This window comes from Staurois parvus, unplaced genomic scaffold (genome assembly GCF_062004578.1).
Source record: "Staurois parvus isolate SC_StPar_1 unplaced genomic scaffold, SC_StPar_1.0 ptg000175l, whole genome shotgun sequence".
NCBI classification, from domain to species: domain Eukaryota; kingdom Metazoa; phylum Chordata; class Amphibia; order Anura; family Ranidae; genus Staurois; species Staurois parvus.
In genome coordinates, this window is record NW_028317971.1 from 11,060,691 (window position 1) to 11,076,298 (window position 15,608).

The window sequence follows — 15,608 nt, forward strand, 5'->3', positions numbered from 1 at the left end:
TGCAGAAAATTCAAACATGCAGGATTCTTGTGTGGTTCTGCAAAGACAGCTAAAACCTGGCATTTCCCATAATAAGCAGATCTCAGCAGGTATAGATTTACTACAAAACATTGGCCCATATTTACAGCACACTCATGAAATGATAATTACATCTTCTGCCAGAATGATCCTTTTTGATGCCAGCCTTTGTTTACTGAGCAAATTGTTATGTCACTGCTTGTTCACACTAGCATTTGGAGGGGGCAGTAAAATCCTGTGGTTCAGCCATTCCTTTACCACCACCCAGTGGTGTATCTAGGTTTTGTGCTGCCCTAGGCAACACAAAAATCGGCCACCCCAACCTTTCCTGCAGAGACAGCCTGACACTGACCAACAGGCCCCCCCCCCTACACATTGTGGAGAGAGCATAACACTGACCAACAACCCCCCAAAGAAGAGCACCTGACACTGACCAACACCCCCACACACACTGCAGCGAGAGCATAACACCAACCAGCAACCCACCCCCCCAAAGGCGAGAGCCTGACACCAACCAACACCACCTCCCCCCCAGCAAGAGACTTCCACTACACCCGCCGCCACCCCCTTCCCATCCCTGGAAAGAGAAAGAAACTCACCTTTGCAGCTCCGGTCATCCCTGGGAATGAGAGTCGGGCTCTGCATACACCATAAAGCAGCCTGCAGGCTCTCATGGATCCCACCATGAAGTGTGTGTTCCTTATTCCAGGGGGCAACGCTGCCCCCCTGAAAAATGCCACCCTAGGCAAATGCCTTGTTTGCCTTGTGGTAAATACGCCCCTGCCACCACCCCCAACCACGACCACTTTTAGTTGCAGAGGTAACAGCAGGAACTATGCCATTTTTTTTTCTGCAAGCGCACCGCAACTGAGCACATTGCATGCTAGCGCAGGGATCAAGGGGTTAAAGCAGGTGATGAGGAGGTGATAAAATGCCTTTTCACTGCCTGTCAAAATGCTCTCTGGAGAGCATTCTGAGCGCAACTTGCTCATCAGAGGAGTACCACAGTGTGAACAAGCCCTTAACATGTATGGGTATCAACACATGGACGTTTCCTTTGACTCATAGTCTATTTACACTGAGTGTATTGGGCAGCCGTGTCCATCGCATTCCCAACACATGGACAAGGCGCAAATTGCCATATCTGCTATTTGTTCACTTTTCACTGTGTTGTGGTAACGTGCACCGAAAAAGAATACTTTTTTTCACTATAACATATCACAATGCAATGCTGTGATTAAATAGAAATTAAATGGAATTATATGATAAAGTTGAGAAAAAAAATAGAGCAGTGTGAATCTCTGTAATCAGCATCATATCAGATCTGTGCAGGGGCGGACTGACCATTGGGGAACTCGGGCACTGCCTGAGGGCCCGGGGTCAGTAGGGGGCCCCATGATATGTCCCTGGAACCTTTTATTGACTTTTTTGGGTGTGGTTTGAGTGTGGGCGAGGACACAGGGGCCCCATGATCCCCTATTGTCCAGGGGCCCCATGAGTTGTCAGTCCACCCCTGGATCTGTGTACTCCACAGAGCACACCAATAGTCACATTAAAACACAGTTAGTAGCCCCACCCCACCCAGAAAAACATAACTGGAGAGTACAGCAGTGACATGGGAGGGGGACGAGTGAGTAGAAGTTGAACATCACATAGGAAAAGAAAGAAATCATGTGGCTGATCATTGATTCGAAATGGGACAAGCAGTCTATGTTTAGCTGTCACCAACCCAGCCAACATCACACATAATATCATTAGGACAAAAATAGTTGTCTCATGGCTAAAATGTCCTGTAGGGATGAGCAACGGATACAAGCTTTCTACCCTGACTATAAAGATACATTGTTACTCCAGCTTTCATAAATCAGATTCTTTGTTCCAGTTTATAGGATAATCACTAAACGTCAACAGTCAGTCGCAGGAAATTAGCAATCACTTGGCACATCATATTGCTATAGACATACCAAAAGTGTTACTAAGCCCAGGACCCTGCATTTATTTATTTCAGGTGCTTATATAGCGCCACCAATTTACACAGCACATTACTTATATATTGTACATTCACATCAGTCCCCAACCCTCTAGGGATGTACAATCTAAGGTCCCTAACTCACATACATACACATACTAGGGGCAATTTAGACAGGAGCCAATTAACCTACCAGCATGTCTTTGGGGTGTGGGAGGAAACTGCATTCACTATATCTTTTCTCCCACAGAAATGCAATTATTTTAGTAAATATAAACTGCTAAATACCTTTTCTCATCAGCAGTTAGAGCAGTCTTGTGATTTCTATCAGTTTCCAGTAGAGCACTGGTTAAAGCTTGTAAGTGAAGTTTCCATTTTGCTCTAGGAGGATGCAGGACCCCGGACCGGTCTGGACAGTGCTGACTGGCCCTGTGCTGATCACATGCATTCTCCCAAAAAACAAAAACCCCTCTCTAGCCATAACACCAAACTCAGCATGTGCAGAGTGACTCCACACAACATGTCTTGTCAGGAGAGAAGGGGGGGGGGGGGAGGCACTGGAAGAAGGGGAGGATCAGGGAAGACAGGATCAAACAGCGTTTTTACACAATGCAGAGGATTAACCCCTTAGGTTCCACAGTGAGTATAACAAGCATGCTTTACTGCATATACAGACTGATATTATGTTTGTGGGTTTGGTACCACTTTAACGCAAAACTTCTCGCTCTAAATCTAAAAAGAGAAAAACTAATTTTATTTTAACATTTCTTCAGTTACTTCCTGGTTTCTGGCCTAGGCAAATGATGTCATTCCAGGAGTCTTCAGGATGGGAAAAGTGGAGCAGAGGTTTGCTCAGCTGAGCACACCCTCTTGCCTGCTTGCCCGATCAAATGGATTCTAGGAAGTAAATGCTACTTGAACCATCTGCCTTTACTCGAGATGGTCATGGCCAGAAATACTAAAAGGGTGCTTTACAAAGTGACTTCTCAGCAAAATAAATCATGGAGACATGGATGGATGGATGGGTGAGTTTGTTTTTAATATTTAAAATGAATAAAACAACATTTTTGGTTTGTGGTGTCCAGATACTGCATAGTTCCACTTTAAAGCAAAAGTCAGGAAAAATAAAAATGCTTCCTTGCAGAGGGGCTGCCCCCACATTACAGGGGTTAAATGCTTGTTTAGGTCTAGGGAACTGAAAAAAGCACTTTGCTTGCCCGACCCTCCTGCAGGCTCTCAATGCACTGCTCCCAGCTCCCTTTTCCCCCATATGCTCTGGTAGTGGACAGCTGCTGCCGGTGGAGAAACTAGCTGCATGCTAAGGTGTGCAAACAGCCGATGCCAGCAGTGATGCAACCAGATTAAGACCCATACAAATCAATGGCAAGCACCGCCACTGTGCGATTCAGGACTCTATCCAGCCCTGGACACCGTTTCTGTCTAAGGAGGACGTTGCTTACTTCATACAAACTGGCCACAACTGTACACAGCCATAGCATAGAGTGAACCCAGCAGCCTACCAAACCTTCCCCCATCTGAATGACGCCTAAGGGTCCATTCACACACACACTGCGATTTTCAGTGGCAAGAATGTGCGGATTCCTGTAGCTCAGTGTTTCTCAACTCCAGTCCTCATGGACCCCCAACAGGTCATGTTTTCAGGATTTCCATTATTTTGCACAGGTGATTTGATCAGTTTCACTGCCTTAGTAATTACCACAGCTATTTCATCTGAGGGAAATCCTGAAAACATGACCTGTTGGGGGTCCATGAGGACTGGAGTTAAGAACACTGCTGTAGCTGGACTTGACAGACGTGCATGCGAACAGCTGCGAAGCCCAAACAATCCAATGACACATACAATGCATCCATCTACAACCACCCCAGGTAAACCGTTGGCTGTACGAATGGTCATGTACAGCTGCGGCCACAAACAACCAATCATTGCACTGTACAGGCTCAGCAGCCACAGCTATTTTCACACATCTGTCAATTCCAGAGTCTGCAGATTTCAGCCACTGCAAATGTAATCGGCTGTGCAAATGGACGCTAAGGGCCAATTCACACCGATTCGTTTTTGATGCACTTTTGGTGTTTAAAAGCAGGAAAATGTTTTCCTTTTAAATCCTATGAAACTCTTCACACCAATGTACTGTGCTTTTTTTTTTTTTTTTTTTTAAGTCTTGCATGCTACATGTTTAAAATGCACAGCAGAAATGCACCTCCCCATTGAAATAAATGGAAAATGCACTGAAAATGCATTAAAAAAAAATCCATAGTGGTTACGTTTTTGGTTCACGTTTTGAGCCATGTCCATGTTTCACAGATGCATGATTGGTGTTAGAATGGTTCACATCAGCTGCTGCATTGCAGCACAGCGTCTGATGTGTGGTGCGATCCAGGTGAGTGCAGTACAGTTATGATGCGCAGAGCTTGCTGGATTGCACTGCAAACTGTATTGAGATGTCACAAAGACATCTCACAAAGTACAACTGCCAGCTGTGCAGTGAGGCAGTGGATTGCCTCTCACTGTGCTGTTCTGATAAAAAGTACTGCATGCAGTACTTTTTCTCAATTCACTGTGCCCACATACCACTGCAATGCAGTGGTACGAACTGGGCACATAGGAGAAAAAGGCATTTTACCTTGTCTATGCGGTAGAACTACACTATATTGCCAAAAGCATTGGGACACCTGCCTTTACACGCACATGAACTTAGACATCTGTCAGGGAAGGCCTGCCCTTAGTACAGGTGAATCTCCACAACACACAAATATGAGGGTTCTGGCAAGCCGAGCAGATGTGCGGGCACCTGGACAGAGGCGCACGCAGTTGCGCTCACGCATGCGCACTCGTGGGCACGCGCCTGTCATTAATGCTGGCGCCAAGAGGGCTATTTAAACTGACTGCTGTGGTTATCTCATTGCCGTATGGTCTTTTCCCCCTGCTCGTGTTTCCTGACTTCTGTGATTGATTCCTGTTGCCATACCAGCCTGTTCCTGACTTCTGCTTGATTGCCTCCTGCCCTGACTTCTGGCCTGTCCTCAGATTATTCTTCTGCCTGCTACTGATTGATCTCCTGTTACTGAACCTGGCCTGTGACCCGACTATTCTCTTGCCTGCCGTTTAAGCCCGATCTGTCTCACCAATATCGAACCCAGCTTGTCTGACTTCTTCAGCACACGGTGCTCCGGCATCCATCCATCCTGCACGGATACATCTGCACCCTGCTCTGGCCTGCTACTCATCAGCCCAACAGCTGTTACCGGACAGATCTCAGGCCCTCATACCCAACCGAGCTCCTGCGACCACTGTCCCACTCTCAGCAGTCCTTGAGCCAGAGTTGTACAAGAGGTCTGCCTCTTCACGTCAGGCTCACTACCCAGGTACGTGACAACATCCCAGTCTTAGTCCAATATTGAGTTGGCCCACCCTTTACAGCTATAACAGCTTCAACTCTTCTGGGAAGGCTGTCCACAAGGTTTAGGAGTGTGTCTATGGGAATATTTGACCATTCTTCCAGAAGCACATTTGTGAGGTCAGGCACACGTCGGACGAGAAGGCCTGGCTCGCAGTCTCCGCACTAATTCATCCTAAAGGTGTTCTATTGGGTTGAAGTCAGGACTCTGAGCAGGCCAGTCAAGTTCCTCCACCCCAAACTTGCTCATCCATGTCTGTACGGACCTTGCTTTGTGCACTGGTGTGCAGTTATGTTAGAACAGGAAGGGGCCATCCCCAAACTGTTCCCACAAAGTTGGGAGCATGAAATTGTCCAAAATGTCTTGGTATACTGAATTCTTAATAGTTCCCTTCACTGGAACTAAGGGTCTAAGCCCAATCCCCCTTTCACCAAACTTTACACTTGGCACAGTGCAGTCAAGCAAGTACCGTTCTTCTGGCAACTGCTAAACCTAGACACGTCCATCAGATTGTCAGACAGGGAAGCGTGATTCATCACTCCAGAGAGCACGTCTCTACTGCTCTAGAGTCCAGTTGTGGCATGCTTTACACCACTGCATCCGACACTTTGCATTGCACTTGGTGATGTAAGGCTTGGATGCAGCTGCTCAGCCACTGAAACCCATTCCATGAAGCTCTCTACACACTGTTGTTGTGCTAATTTGAAGGCCACATGAAGCAGTCTGCATGCCTAGGTGCTTGATGTTTTACACCTGCGGCCATGGAGGTGATTGGAACACCTGGATCCAAGGATTTGGAGGGGTGCCCCCATTACTTTTGGCAATATAGTGTATGTTGCAATAGAAGCCCAACACAGTCCCACCCCATATGATGTCAATATACCCTCAGGCAACTAGAAAAACACACCAAAAACACATGCTTTTTTAGTGTGTTTTTTTTCCAACAGTGTGAAAGGGCCTTAAAAAGGTGCTTGATGGATACGTAAAAGCTTGACAGCTGACCAAAAGCACAGCAACTGCCAGAAATTTGTGTCAATTTCAAGCAGATTCAGCTAAATCTGGAGTGGTTCTTGTGATTGTGGTGGGAGCATGGACTTCACCGCTTTCTGCCAGAAACAAATGAGACGTAAGCTGTGGAAAAATGTATCTAAAGATGAAACTTTCTTTATGGCTGGGATGAATGAATTGGAATATTGGTGGAAAATGTGTGCCGACTCCAGAGTGGACTATAGAATACATCACCGGCTTCCTGACAGGAACCTTTCCTCTGGAACCACTTCAGTCCCTCAGACACTCTCCACACACAGGACCACAACATTTTTTTTTCCAAAAATGAAGGCTTATGTAAGCAGAATTGAAAGCATTTATTTTATTTAACAAAAAATTGGCAAAAAAAAAAATACTGTATGTTTCTCAAAATGAATACAACCCCAGATATTTACCCAAAAAATAATAAAAAGGCCTCCTGTCTACGTAGATAGCACAGATGTGTGATATTCTGGATTGTAGAAAGGCAAAGCTCACCATTCAGTTTAGAACAGCTTTTCCCCTTTTGTCTTCACATCCCGATGCACACAGGAAACATGAATCTGTCTTCACATATAATACATACTGTATATAGTCAGTGTAACAGTAAAATAAGTAGAGATTGGGTGGATGGGAATTAATACCACGGCACCATCTGTACGGGTCTACATTAGAAAAGCGTCTGAACACCATTGTGTATGCTTACGGGAGCATTTGGCCCTATAGAAATAAGTGCACGTCATCCAATGTGTTTGATATATTTATTGGGATCTGGATATTCATGGGGAGGGAAGTTCATTTTACTGATTTCATTTAGGGGCTGTTCATACCAGCAGCTGCGTTAGAACACAGCCTATGCTGTGTGCAATGTTTACTTTTTACGAATTTATTTTTTGTGCAAACCTTATTAAAATGTCACAAAGTGGAATTTCATTAAAGGGATAGTTTATTATTATAATACAGTATTTATATAGCGCCAAAAGGTTTGCTCAGGGCTGTACAATAGCGAGGGGGACAGAACATGAGACAATACACTACACGAGGGGTTCGAGGGCCCTGCTCTTTCGAGCTTACAATCTAGGATAGTTCACCTTTACCAACTGCCTATTCCTATATAGATAAAAGCAAACTGTGTAGCTTTGACCACTGGTAAATAATGTCCTTGCTACAGGTGTAGGCCATTTACGTACCCCATGAAACTTGACTTAAAAACTCCCAGAGATGGCATCATCCCATCCTGCCATGTTGCTAGGACATTGCTAAGACACTCCCAGCTCTTTCTGCTCACCCCCACCATCACAGGAATAACCCCACAAACTTATGTGTTGCCAATTATCTTCTGTATTGCATGACTGCTGCAAGTTAGGATAGGATGATGCCATCTATGGAAGTTTTTTGGCCAGGATTCAGGACGTATCTTGCATTTATTTATTTCAGGTACTTATATAGCGACACACACACACACACACACACACACACACACACACACACGTTAACTGATGGCGTACAATCTAAGGTCCCTAACTCACATTTATACACACACATACTAGGGCCAATTTAGACAGGATCCAATTAACCTAACAGCATGTCTTTGGAGTGTGGAAGGAAACTAGAGTACCCAGAGGAAACCCACGCAGGCACAGGGAGAACATGCAAACTCCAGGCATATGGTGCTGTAGTTGGGATTCGAACCGACACTAGTACTGCCAGGCAGAAGTGCTAACCATTTAGCCACTGTGCGGCCACTCGCATGTCCTCGTCACAGTAGCTGCTGTCAGTCACACACCTGTGAGAAGAGAGTTTGCCGCCGCTGTGCTCATCTATGAACGCACACAGCTCACCATAGGACCTGGCAGGAGTGTGCATGTTACAGAAGGCATGAGAAGCCTACAGTGCTGGCAGAGACTGTAAGAAGAGGAGGAAAGCGATGTTTCTGTGCATTATCGTTGCACAGAGCAGGTAAGTGTGTGAGTGTGTCTGTGGTTTTTTTTTTTTAGTATTGACCAATACTGACTTTAATGTCACTTTAGGCTTTGTGGTGAACACTTTTTTTTCCAGTTGGGGCTGAATCAGGTAGGGGGTGACCTGCTCCAGTTCACATTTTGACCAATTCCTACTGAATCTGTTAAAAGTAGAGCTGCATGTGGGTCCTGCAAGCTCCACCTGGCCTGACAATCATTGATTTCAAAATTAAATGAGCCGTGTGGTAAATGATTGGGTATGCAGTGCATCCTAAGAGACACAGTCACTTTTTGGCAATGCCAGCAGCTGCGGGTGATATGGCAGCGCGAATATAATGGAGATTCCACCATCTGTGCGATTAGAATGGATGAGGCTCTTGATTTATTTTTTTTCCTGCTCTTGCGAGATGCATTTTCTAAATTTGAGTTGTCCATGCCTCTCTTCATCCCAACCATACACCTCCAAAAGCAGATCACCTATAATAGTGATGTACTGTTCACTATATTCACCACTGCAGGGACCTGTCCTTACCAGCAAAGACAGAGCCGGACAATCTGCCCTGCTCCAAGACAGTCACCAGAGTTCCCAGGATTGTAAATGATGGATGAGATGTCGTCACTGATTTTCATGTCATTGTGGTTCTACTGTTACAAAGAACACTCTATAAAAGTGCGCTGTATAGATCACAAGCCCAGGAGATGACAGCCAGCAATTTTCAGCAATAAAACCCACCACACCCATGTGCATTCAATGAAAGATGCTGTTTTCCACAGCTGGGGCTGAAAACTCCAATTGTAAGTGGACTAATTGAGTTTTCTGAAGGTTGTTGACACAGTGCACATGGTTATTTGTCAAAAACGCCAAAGTGAGTACACAGAAAAGTAAGACATGTCAAAGTGACCCTGTCACCAACATGCAAGGTGCCTTAAAAGTTGCTAGAAAATGTGACTACTCCAGGAAGAGTTAATTCCCTAACACAACCCCCTCCCTTTCCTTGGGTATCTAAAAATTGTCTGTGCTGGCCCAGTTCCTCTGCCCCTACCATTACCTCAATACACAACCCTTTATGCACAGTATCTGCTGGAGGAGAGGCAAAGGAGAATACTGCAGAGTGTTAATATAAAAACAGCTCTGACTCTGCTGGGACTGATGACCCAAGATGGCAGCACACAGCAACAGTCTTAAGGCCATTGGCTGTTTACACAAAGGAAGTTTTTAAAGGGTGAATATCACGCATACAATATGTTAAATGCACACATCTCATGAAAAGATTTGTATTTAAATTAATGGTCAAAATAAAGGTCTCTTTAGGTGGATTGGGAGTACAGTAGCTACCATTTTCAGGATAAAATGGCAGTTTTATGATCTGTTTACTATTATTAAATTTGACAACATAACTTGTTAGGTTGTGACTCTAATTTGGAGGTTGTTAACTCCTTCTTGTCCAATTATGTTGCTTGAGGGCCCATTTATCCTTGCCAGGTGTGGTTTCTACTGAAGACCATGAAAATTCATGCCAATTTGCATCACCATGCTAGAACGTGCTTGGATGTACAATACAAATACATCAACATACTTTTGAATGCATTTCCAGTGGAAACGTTTGAGTAATGCATCTAGCAAGAAAGGATGGGTGAAAGGGCCAGAACGCCCTGGTCCAAGACACTTCCACTGACCAGAACGCCCTGGTCCAAGACACTTCCACTGACCAGAACGCCCTGGTCCAAGACACTTCCACTGACCAGAACGCCCTGGTCCAAGACACTTCCACTGACCAGAACGCCCTGGTCCAAGACACTTCCACTGACCAGAACGCCCTGGTCCAAGACACTTCCACTGACCAGAACGCCCTGGTCCAAGACACTTCCACTGACCAGAACGCCCTGGTCCAAGACACTTCCACTGACCAGAACGCCCTGGTCCAAGACACTTCCACTGACCAGAACGCCCTGGTCCAAGACACTTCCACTGACCAGAACGCCCTGGTCCAAGACACTTCCACTGACCAGAACGCCCTGGTCCAAGACACTTCCACTGACCAGAACGCCCTGGTCCAAGACACTTCCACTGACCAGAACGCCCTGGTCCAAGACACTTCCACTGACCAGAACGCCCTGGTCCAAGACACTTCCACTGACCTGAAAGCCCTGGTCCAAGACACTTCCACTGACCTGAAAGCCCTGGTCCAAGACACTTCCACTGACCAGAACGCCCTGGTCCAAGACACTTCCACTGACCTGAAAGCCCTGGTCCAAGACACTTCCACTGACCTGAAAGCCCTGGTCCAAGACACTTCCACTGACCTGAAAGCCCTGGTCCAAGACACTTCCACTGACCTGAAAGCCCTGGTCCAAGACACTTCCACTGACCAGAACGCCCTGGTCCAAGACACTTCCACTGACCAGAACGCCCTGGTCCAAGACACTTCCACTGACCAGAACGCCCTGGTCCAAGACACTTCCACTGACCAGAACGCCCTGGTCCAAGACACTTCCACTGACCAGAACGCCCTGGTCCAAGACACTTCCACTGACCAGAACGCCCTGGTCCAAGACACTTCCACTGACCAGAACGCCCTGGTCCAAGACACTTCCACTGACCTGAAAGCCCTGGTCCAAGACACTTCCACTGACCTGAAAGCCCTGGTCCAAGACACTTCCACTGACCTGAAAGCCCTGGTCCAAGACACTTCCACTGACCTGAAAGCCCTGGTCCAAGACACTTCCACTGACCTGAAAGCCCTGGTCCAAGACACTTCCACTGACCTGAAAGCCCTGGTCCAAGACACTTCCACTGACCTGAAAGCCCTGGTCCAAGACACTTCCACTGACCTGAAAGCCCTGGTCCAAGACACTTCCACTGACCTGAAAGCCCTGGTCCAAGACACTTCCACTGACCTGAAAGCCCTGGTCCAAGACACTTCCATTGCCCTTCTCCTTCCTTTACCTGAGGGGGCAGTAGACCCCCATCAAAAACAGAGGAAAACCATGAGCCCCAGGTACATGGAAGCATGTGTTGATGGTCCGTAGTTTAGAACTCTTATCAGAATGAAGATTTGTCCAATATACAAAATAAACACATCTGCCACTTGCCGGTTAGTATTTTATTTGTACAGCAGAGAGAAATGTGAACTGTTCAATCCCTGAAGAACTAATGCTGCTTCCACACACTCAACAGGGGCAAATAGGAGAAAACCGTAGTACTCCTAGAAAAAAAATCCAATATGGGGAGAAATTACAAACTGCATGCAGATAGTGTCCTTGGTGGGAGTCAAGATGAAAGCTCTACAAGGCAAAATTGCTAATTACTAAGCCCAAACACTTTGTGCATGAACATGGCTTGACACTGATCAAGTGTGTGGATAATTGTTCCTCCTGAAGAGGTGATGACACATTGTGCAAAGTGGAGGGAGAAATAGAAGCCTAATGGAGAGGGGAGAGGGTCAGGTACAGAGGATGCTGTGGGGGATATGGGGGATGCTGTAGAGAGGTTGAGGTGTTACACCTGGAGCACTGGGTATGGGTTCTAAAGCTCAGGAGTTCATATTTTACACCTATGTGAGCTATTAGCAGTATTCTCTTCAGATAAATCAGGAATAGGACAGGCTTTGAGTTTCCATTACTTGATCTATGGAAATAGTTTAGTTGCAAATTTGTTTATCATAGATACATTGTTACAATTCTGGTCATTTTTGGGCAGATTACTAGTGCAATAAAAAAACAAATTAGCAAAACAAAAGCAACAGTCCTCTATTCTCTAAACCAGCCTTTTTATCTAACAGGAACCACTAAAATAATTTTCATGTCTTGGAGAACCCTTACTAAAGCCAATTCATTGTGGGTCAATGGGAGGAATACCCACTACATTGGTGGTCAGTGGGAAGAATGTCCCAATTACAGTGGCGGTTAGAATGCCACGCTTGAAGACAGCTAAAAAGATCATTGGTGTCATGCTGATGGCCTTGTCAAGTAGACCTGGAACTATGCAGGCACCATCAGTAGGGAGGTCAATCAGCCACAACTCAAGGAACCCCTGGAAGCCTCTGGAGGAACCGTGCCATTCCATGGAACCCTGGTTGAGAATGGCTGCTCTCAACACTACATCAGAACCAGCTAAAGCTGGCCATAAACTATTAGATGTTTTCATTCAGTTCACAATTTTCTGATCGACAATATTCTGCCCAGCTCCTAATCGGGATGTTTGAGGCATAATTTACACAGTGTATGGCCAGCTTACTAATTTATCCTACACTAATTATTTTACTGTCAGTCATTCTCACAAAATGTCATATATTTTCCAACACGCTGGTAAACACATATGATCAAAGCTACAGATCCCCATTCCTCAGTAGCACAATTCCCTATGGTCACTCATACCAAAAGTAACCTTTGTGACATAATGTAGAAAACCAGTCCTTCTGTGGCTTGCAGGGCACTCAGTAGCTGCTCTGCCAGTACTGTATTATTACCCAATCCTTGGTGATCTGAAAGGGTAAATACCAGTGTGTCTCTTCTAATTGCACTGAGAATGCTGGGATCTGCGTTGTAGCATTTCACACCAACAATTTCCATGATTATACCGTACAATTGTGTTGAGTGTATGATCATGCTCCAAGGACTCCCATGTGAGTGTTCTGCTATGCAGCTGCAGTTCACAAATATATCCAACACACATAATAAAGGACTGACAATTGCTGTCAGCAGCTGGAGCGAATGCACCCAATAATAACAGAGCTGGCACGGGAAGGGTTACCAAGAAGCAGCCAGCATTCACCCCCTGAAGTGCAGCACAGTGTGCAGTAGAAGTATGGAACATACCAATCACATACATTACATGCATAGAGCATCAGCACAGTGTGTAATGACCCACAGTGCATAACAATCACACGCATTCATATTATATACATTACACAGGGCATGAGCACAGTGTGCAGTAGAAGTAAGGAACACACCAATCACATACACATTATATACATTACATGCATAGAGCATCAGCATAGTGTGTAGTGATCCACAGTGCATAACAATCACACACATTCATATTATATACATTACATAGGGCATCAGCACAGTGTGCAGTAGAGGTATGGCACACAGCACGCACTGATCACATACATAAATATTATATACATACACATACAGAGCATTGTAAACACACTATATATGTTATATATTATATACACACACACATATATATCATCTTGCACAGTGTGCTGTAGAAGTATAGCACACAGCATGTCCTGATCAAACACACATATACAGTATATATATATATATATATATATATCTGCACAGTGTGTAGTAGAAGTATGGCACACAATACAAACCAATCACATACATACATAGAGGATCTTGCAGTGTGTAAAAGGAGGTATAGCATACACATATATATTATATACATAGTAGAGGCATAGCACATACATACATATATACAAACACAGAGTATCTTGCAGTAATGGAAGTATGGCACACAGCACGTCCTGATTACTTACATACCTTCTATTCTATGCATAGACCATACATATATATTCTATATATAAATCATACACAAAGATATATTCTATAACTAGACCTACATACATATATACAGCATTTTGCTGCATGTAGTAGAAGCATGGCGCACACACTATATTCTATACATAGATCAGACACATATATTCTCTATATAAATCATACACAAATACATATATATTCTATACATACAGCATTTTGCAGCATGTAGTAGAAGCATACTATACACTACATTCTATACATAGATCATACAAACATATGTATGTATGCTACATATACACATGCATCATCTATGATCTATAGGTACATGACACACATCTATAGGTACGTGGCACACAGGCAGCCATGTATGATCTATAGGTACATGGCACACATGTATGATCTATAGGTACATGGCACACATGTATGATCTATAGGTACATGGCACACATGTATGATCTATAGGTACATGGCACACATGTATGATCTATAGGTACATGGCACACATCTATATCCTACCCATAGATCATACATCCATACTGTGTCTGTGGATGACATCTGCAGAGTGTGGTGAATTGGAGGATGGAGCTGACACTGCAGTGTACGGGGCGATGCTGGGAATGGACAGATCATTGTAGATCCCCCCTCTTCCCCGATCACATACCCGTCCATGTCGGAGGGAGGTAGGTAAGTAGGTAGGTAGGTGCTCTGCGTCCTCTGTCTGTCTCCAGGCTCAGCTCTCCCCAGCAATGATTTCCATTAGTGAAGCGGTCCGATCTCCCCTCCTCTCCCCTCCCCCATACTCCCCCCACCCCCGGCTCTGTCTCACTTTCAGCCTATCAGGTTGCAGATTGTGTCTCTATGGCGGTGAGTCGGCGGAGTTTTCAGTAAGTGTTCCCCGGTGTGTGCACCGATCGTCAACTACTCCATGGATCATCATGGGGAGAAATCATAGCGAGCGGTGTCAGTGCGATGACAATCTCCATGCGATCGGTATGTGTATGGGTGACAGATGGGGACGATGATGACACCTAACCTGCACCGACTATTCATCAGCTGTGTTCAGCACCGACCGTCTGTTCTCCCATATATCACATCCCAGCTGTCATTTCTCAGAATCTGAAAACAAATATGATAATTTTACAATACAAATCTTAAAATGAAGATGGACATCGGTCTGATCTCTATGTACGATTTCCATTGATCCTGACAGGTGGCTGGCTTCATGTAACAATGTACAGTATATGGAAAGACATTTTCTTCTAAGTGATTGTACAAGCTGGAATTTAATTTTTTGTTAAATGTCATACTTGTCTGCTCTGTGTAATGGTTTTGCACAGAGCTTCTCTGGTCCTTTTCTTTGGTCTTCCTCCGGTGCCCTGCCACGTGCCCCCATAGCAAGTGGCTTGCTCTGGGGGCACTTGTGTGCTCCTGAGCTCTGCTCTGTGTGTCCATTGAAACACACAGTGCTCCCTCCTCACTGACTGTGATTGACAGCAGCAGGAGCAAACTACTCCCAGTCTTGTGTCTGGGCCAATGAGGAGGGAGAGAGCCACTGCACTTCTAAACAGGTAGACTGAGCATTGAAGGTTTTGTACCTTAATGAATGCAAAGAATGTATTAAAGTGGTTGTAAAGGCTCAATGTTTTCTACCTTCATGCATTCTATACATGACGGTACAAAACCTCTTTGCAGCATCCCCCTAATACTCACCTAAGCCCCCT

General features: G+C 45.1%; 1 protein-coding gene across 1 annotated transcript in view; it reads right to left on the reverse strand.

The window, feature by feature from the left end:
- Positions 1–14,676, reverse strand: part of PRRT4 (proline rich transmembrane protein 4) — a 66,380-nt gene extending 51,704 nt beyond the window's left edge. Inside the window, exon 1 of the mRNA XM_089676960.1 lies at positions 14,549–14,676. The gene's annotated coding sequence lies outside the window, so the exon portion shown is untranslated. The remainder of the gene's footprint in view (positions 1–14,548) is intronic.
- Between the last annotated feature and the right edge of the window lie 932 nt (positions 14,677–15,608).